Source organism: Oryctolagus cuniculus, chromosome 2, assembly GCF_051225735.1.
Source record: "Oryctolagus cuniculus isolate XC-2025 breed Fujian yellow rabbit chromosome 2, ASM5122573v1, whole genome shotgun sequence".
Lineage (NCBI taxonomy): Eukaryota > Metazoa > Chordata > Mammalia > Lagomorpha > Leporidae > Oryctolagus > Oryctolagus cuniculus.
In genome coordinates, this window is record NC_142868.1 from 174,440,252 (window position 1) to 174,446,359 (window position 6,108).

Consider the following 6,108-nt stretch of genomic DNA (forward strand, 5'->3'; position numbering starts at 1 on the left):
CTGTTTGAGTACTAGTTATAGCATTAAATCTCAATGTACAGCACATTAAGGACAGAGATCCTACATGAGGAGTAAGTGCACAGTGACTCCTGTTGTTGACTTAACAAATTGACACTCTTGTTTATGGCATCAGTAATCACCCTAGGCTCTTGTCATGAGTTGCCAAGGCTATGGAAGCCTTTTGAGTTAAGGTTTCATATCTTAAAATGAGAAATGTGAGAACTTGTTCACATTTAATTAAGTTATCACTTACTTTAATTTGTTTAGTAGTCTCTGACTCACAATAGACCTACCAAACACATTTCATTCTTTTGACTAAAACAGTTTTAATTTATTTTTACCACTAATAAGTTGCTTTTTAAGGTATCAGCATGTAAGAAAGCAAATGATATATTTCCCCTTGATAGGCTGTAAAATTTGCTTCCTCATTTTCTGCTTCACATTAAATATTTTCCCCTCCATGATGAAACTATAAAAGGCTAGAGTTTCTCTTTAGGTGAAATTCTTTGAAAGTAGGATACTTCAAGTCACCAGTCAGTTTAATTATATTAAAGTTCTTGGGTTTTGTAGCACATCTTTTGATCTTACATTCATAACCTTAACTTGGAGTAAATAATGACTTACTGTAGAAGGGGATATGGGAATTTCTTAAAGAAAACTTCAAGAGGGAAATTTTTGACATGAAATCTGAAAATACTGTCTCTTAAACAGATAAGATCTTTCATGAAAGCTTTCTTTCCTCCTGCTACTAGAACCTAGAACAGAATGTCCGTGTTCTATATGAAGTTTATTAAAGAAATACTTCTTCTCATTTTTATTCCTTGCCCTAATTCTACACTAAGCTAGTGTCCAGCTGTGCTAGACATAGAATAAAGTTTGAAATCATTTCTATATATACTTACTTGATGTCCCTGGGCCCAAATCACCTATATTACTATACTTAAATTTTTTTCAGGTTGTGCTCATTCTACTTTTCTGGATACTTTGTCTGTCAGTGTTACAGACTTTTGAAAATAGATTTTAAAAGTGTGTATATTATTTGACCATCCTTCTCCCTTTAAATAATATTGTATTAGGTTCATTTATTTTTTAATAATGCCATTGGGTCTATATAAATACAAAATGCATGCATCATAGAGAATCTACCATTATATTAAGACTTCTCTTTTCCTGCTTTTCTTGTTTCTCTTATTCTTTGCTGGCATGACTATGATAAAACAAACTATGTTTTTTGTTGTTTTTGTTATTCAGTGCTACATTTCTGAATTTGTGCACATTAATGTATTCCAGGAGTTCAGAACACTGAAGCATGGATGCATGTCAGTGTTTGAATTTACTTTTCACCTTGCATAGTTTTAGAGACCTGCAAATGAGTGATTGGTAAAGAAGTTGCATTAAACATAACTGTTGATGTGAGAAATTCCACAGTAAGTCATTTCTTGCTCAGTAAATGTAAATGAGGTGTTGGATAGAAATGGAAATGTTAACATGTTCCCTAGGAATTTGGGTAGGGAAACAGTGATCTCTTGAAATGATTATGTTTGTTAACTTGAGTTATAATTTCTTCAGAAAGAAAAAATCCTTCCAGTTCAGTTCTGTAAAATCTCTGAGTGCCTGTTATATCCCAGGTTATGCTGCACTGAGGTACAGAGATAAGTTAGGAAATTCTCCACCTTGAGAAATGTCAAGTGACAGAGCCAGAAACATAGATAATTGTAATATAAATAAACAGTGATGCCAGGGTACAAGGATAGCATAGTTTTTTTTCCACTGTTGATCATTTGAGGTGGAAATTGGTAGAAGCTGGAAAGATTTGCAAGGGCTAGGTAACAGAGGACCCCACATAGCTTGGATCTATTTTATGTACAGTAGTATATGAATGAAAAATTTGGCATTTTAGAATTTAGAGTCCATCTGAATTACTGGCTAAAGAGTGAAGAATAGATTGAGAAGGGTAAAAATAGGATTCAGAAGCATGCAGCTTAAGCTAACATTAATAGGGGTATAGAAAAGGCAGGTTTGGAAAAAATTAGGAGATATTGCAGTTTAAAGTGAATGAGAAATTTAGTATGACCACAGGTTATGTAAGGACATGATGATTTCATTAATTGTAATCAAAATTTATTATAAGGGAAAAGATGTGCTGAGGGGAGTGATTCTAAAAACTTCAGAGAACGCCTGGAGAGAGTTTTGACTTGGTCCTGATTGACGGTGTTGGAACAGTCCAGCAGAACTGTTGATTCAGTGTCAAACCACCAAAGTGGGAAGAGAAAGCAATGGACCTTGGATGGAATCTTGAGGAGTAACTGTGTGTGTGTGTGTGTGTGTGTGTGTGTGTGTGTTTAATGTTAATTTCTTTCATCTACTGGAAAGGCAGAGCCACAGAGAAAGATCTTCCGTCTGCTGGTTTACTTCCCAAATGCCTGCAGCAGCCAGGGTTGGGCCAAGCTGAAACTAGTTGTGTTTTCCTTGTGGGTAGCATGGAGTCCAAGCAGTTGAGCCATTGTCTACTGCTTTCCAGTATACATTAGCAGGAAGCTGGGTCAGAAGTGGAATAGCCAGGACTCAAAATTAGCACTCCAAAAGTAATGCAGGACATCCCAGGAAACAATTACACCACAACACCCATTCCTTGAATATTTAAAGGATGGATGAAGGAGGGTCAAAGAGTAAGGAAAACTGAGAGAATAGTCGTGTGGAAGTCTAGGTTTAGTACTAAGAGTACAAGTTTATTGCTGCTTATTAACATTGTCGGATTGGACTAAACTTGTCTTCAGAGTTGGGTGAAAAAAGTGTGGTCCAAAGCAGTCTCCATACATAGTGAACTGTACCCTAGCTTGATGCGTAAAAACAGGATGTAACCTAAGAGTATACCCTTGTAACCAAGCCCTGAGTCTCAGCCAATCAACAGTAGTTAAGCTTCAACCAGTAACTGGCTGCCAGCCTATTACATCATGCCTATGTATGGCAAATAGTGACCACAGCCAATCAGATTGTTTCTGTATGTCACTATGGCAAATAGTGACCACAGCCAATCAGATTGTTTCTGTATGTCACTTCTTTTTTCTTACTATAAATATAACTTGTGATAGAAGAGGGTGCACTCTGAAACATCTCTGGTGTGGCAGGCATGATGCCTGGTTTTAGAATATTTTTAGAGGGGTGTTAGCACTACTGTCACCCCCATTTCATATATAAGGATAATAAAGCCAGGATGACTGAATAGCCCTGCCCACATCATTTGCTAGTAAGCAGGGGAGCTGGAATAAACTAAGGCCATCTGGCTTCTGAGCGGAGTGATTAACAATTCCTGATGCTACAGAGCGGTTCAGAGAACTAGAGAGTACCCGTTATTCCATTGTGGTGACCTTTTCAAGAATAAACACCAAAGCCAGTTTTCAGAAGTTTAGAGAAGGAGTGAGACAAAAGGAAGTCTCAGACTAGTTCCAGAGTTTCACTGAGAAAATAAAAACAAAAATTTAATGAAATGTTCCAAAAAGCACAAGAAAGTTTAAAAAAAAAAATCTGAGTACTTGAAAATCTTTAACCCAAAAGTGTGATTGCCAAGTTTTTTAGGAATTCAAAGTGAATATATCTAGCATTTATTGTATTACAGAGTTGTTTTTTTGAAGGCATTTAGGAAATAGTTGATGGAGATCAGGTTTTCTTTGAAAACTGTAATATCAAGTCCTCAGAACAGAGAACTTTACTCCCGGTTACATATGGCTTCCAGCACTTGCCAAGACCTTAGCCACTTTGCTCCCTAATTCTCTTAAGGCTTACTTACCTTCTTCAGAATTGTTTCTCAATGAAACCAGTTCATGTGTTGTTGAAAGTGATACATTCCAAGTTAGCTGCACTACTTGAAACTTCAGATACTAGCTTCATTTTAATTATCTTCAATCATCAGTGAAAAAAATTCTAATTAGTAAATCCCAACCTGAAGGGGTGAGGGTTATTTTGTGATCTTATTTACTATGATGAAGAAATATAAGAAATAATTTTAACTCTTGTGCTGTCCTCTAAAAGTTAACTCTTACCAAGTTACTGAAGTGCTTACCATGGCGGGGGGGAGAGTAATAACATGTTCGCTTAGAGGCACTTATTCCGAAGCTCAGGCAATGAAACACATACCCATATTAAAATTTGAGTGCAAGGAATGAATGCAACAGATACTTGCCTAACAATTCATTTAGAGCACCAGGAAGCAGCTTTTCTTGATTCGGAACTCTGGAACACTAGCTGTGCTCCCATTAGCAATTAACCTGTTGAACTATAATCTAATCTATAAAATGAGGGTAATTCTCATGTTCTTAGAAGAGCTGTGAGGATTAAGTGTGTGAGAATCTACACATGTAAAATGCCTGGTGCAGTGTATACCACATTGTATGTACTCGATGTTTAGCTATTATTGACACACAGGAATTAATGCTCTAACTCCCTATGCAGAATCTCAGGTTCCCTGAGATAGCATGTTTCCTGGTTCAAGTTTGGAACACATGTTACAAAGTGCATAGCACTCCTAATACTTTTTTAGTCTCAAATATCCCAAATGCTCACAGAGGCAGAATCCATGTGGGAATCTGCTATGAATCCTTTTGCTTTTTAATTCTAGATCTTTCTAATAGGAAAAACTTTTTCCATAGTAGTTCATATGTGACTAAAGAATGTAATAGGATTGCAAGGACAACAAAGGGAGTGAGCTGAAGATAGGAAGACTTTATTGGCTTTGTGTTACAGAATTCTTTTTATATTTCTTTAGAATGTTCCTCCTTATTGGGCTGGTTTTTTTTCTTTTCATCAAAAACATAATAAAGTAAAAAGATAGAATAATGTCTATTATTTAACATCATTGCTTATTCTAAAATGGAATAAACAGTAGCACACAAGATTATTGTAAGAGCTGTGCTGTTTCAATGGATAAGTTTAAGCAAGAGAAATAATTTCCAGATCCTCATCTTACATAGATATTCCTTCCCAAAACTAGTAAAGCACTTTTCCTATTTTGCAAAGGTCCAAAACTCATCCCTCATCTTCCTCTTGTGAATTCCCTTCTAGGTGGCAAACAAAGGGACAAATCCAAATACTAATTCTGGGAAGCTTTTTTGCATCCATTCAAAGCATTCTAGCCCTTGAATTTTTTCTGACTTAACTTCTCTTCAGAATCAAATGGTTCTTCTGGAGATACTCTTGACTTCAAAGCAACCAAAACAGTATGATGTAGTTAGTGTGTGTGGTTTTAAATTTAGCCAGAATATTTTATGAAAACCATATTTGCCAAGATATTGAATAAAACTGACAGATAAATTGTTAACTAACTTCTTTTACTTAGAGTGGTCTTTATGCAAGAAGGTAATTGAAACATCTTTTGCCAGATCGTTTCATGAGTATTTAATCCAAACAGACAACACACTTTTCATCTTAAAGGAAATAACTTATTTAAGTATAGGATGAAACACTCCATCTTAATGTAAAAATGTGCAGGTGAACAGAAGGCTTAAAGATCACTAATTGGGTAAATTCCTCATGTGTGTTTGAAAGATACTTCATATCTTATGCACTGCCGTAGGCCAGGGACAGATTTCTCTGCATGTTATATACCACACTGGTCCCCTTTTGAGAATGTACCCCCTACCACTCTATGTGGTAGAATACTACCTTCAAAGTCCTTTTAACTAGAGGGAAAAACAAGAGTGATGGATGTGAGCTACTGGGAAAAGGACTATATTAGAAATTTTATAAAATTAGGTTTGTCTCAATTGTAATGATTAATTTAGGGATTTTTCTATTTTGTTAAATGACTGTTAGAAGGGTAGCTGCATTCTTATGCAGTTAAGTCTTTCGTTATCATCCTTGGAGTCAAATTTCTTCCTCTGTGATATAGACCCTAAAGAGAATCCATATCATTCTGTTAATATTATTATTATTATTATTATTGACAGGCAGAGTGGACAGTGAGAGAGACAGAGAGAAAGGTCTTCCTTTGCCGCTGGTTCACCCTCCAATGGCCACCGCGGCCGGCGCACTGCGCTGATCTGATGGCAGGAGCCAGGTACTTATCCTGGTCTCCCATGAGGTGCAGGGCCCAAGCACTCGGGCCATCCTCCA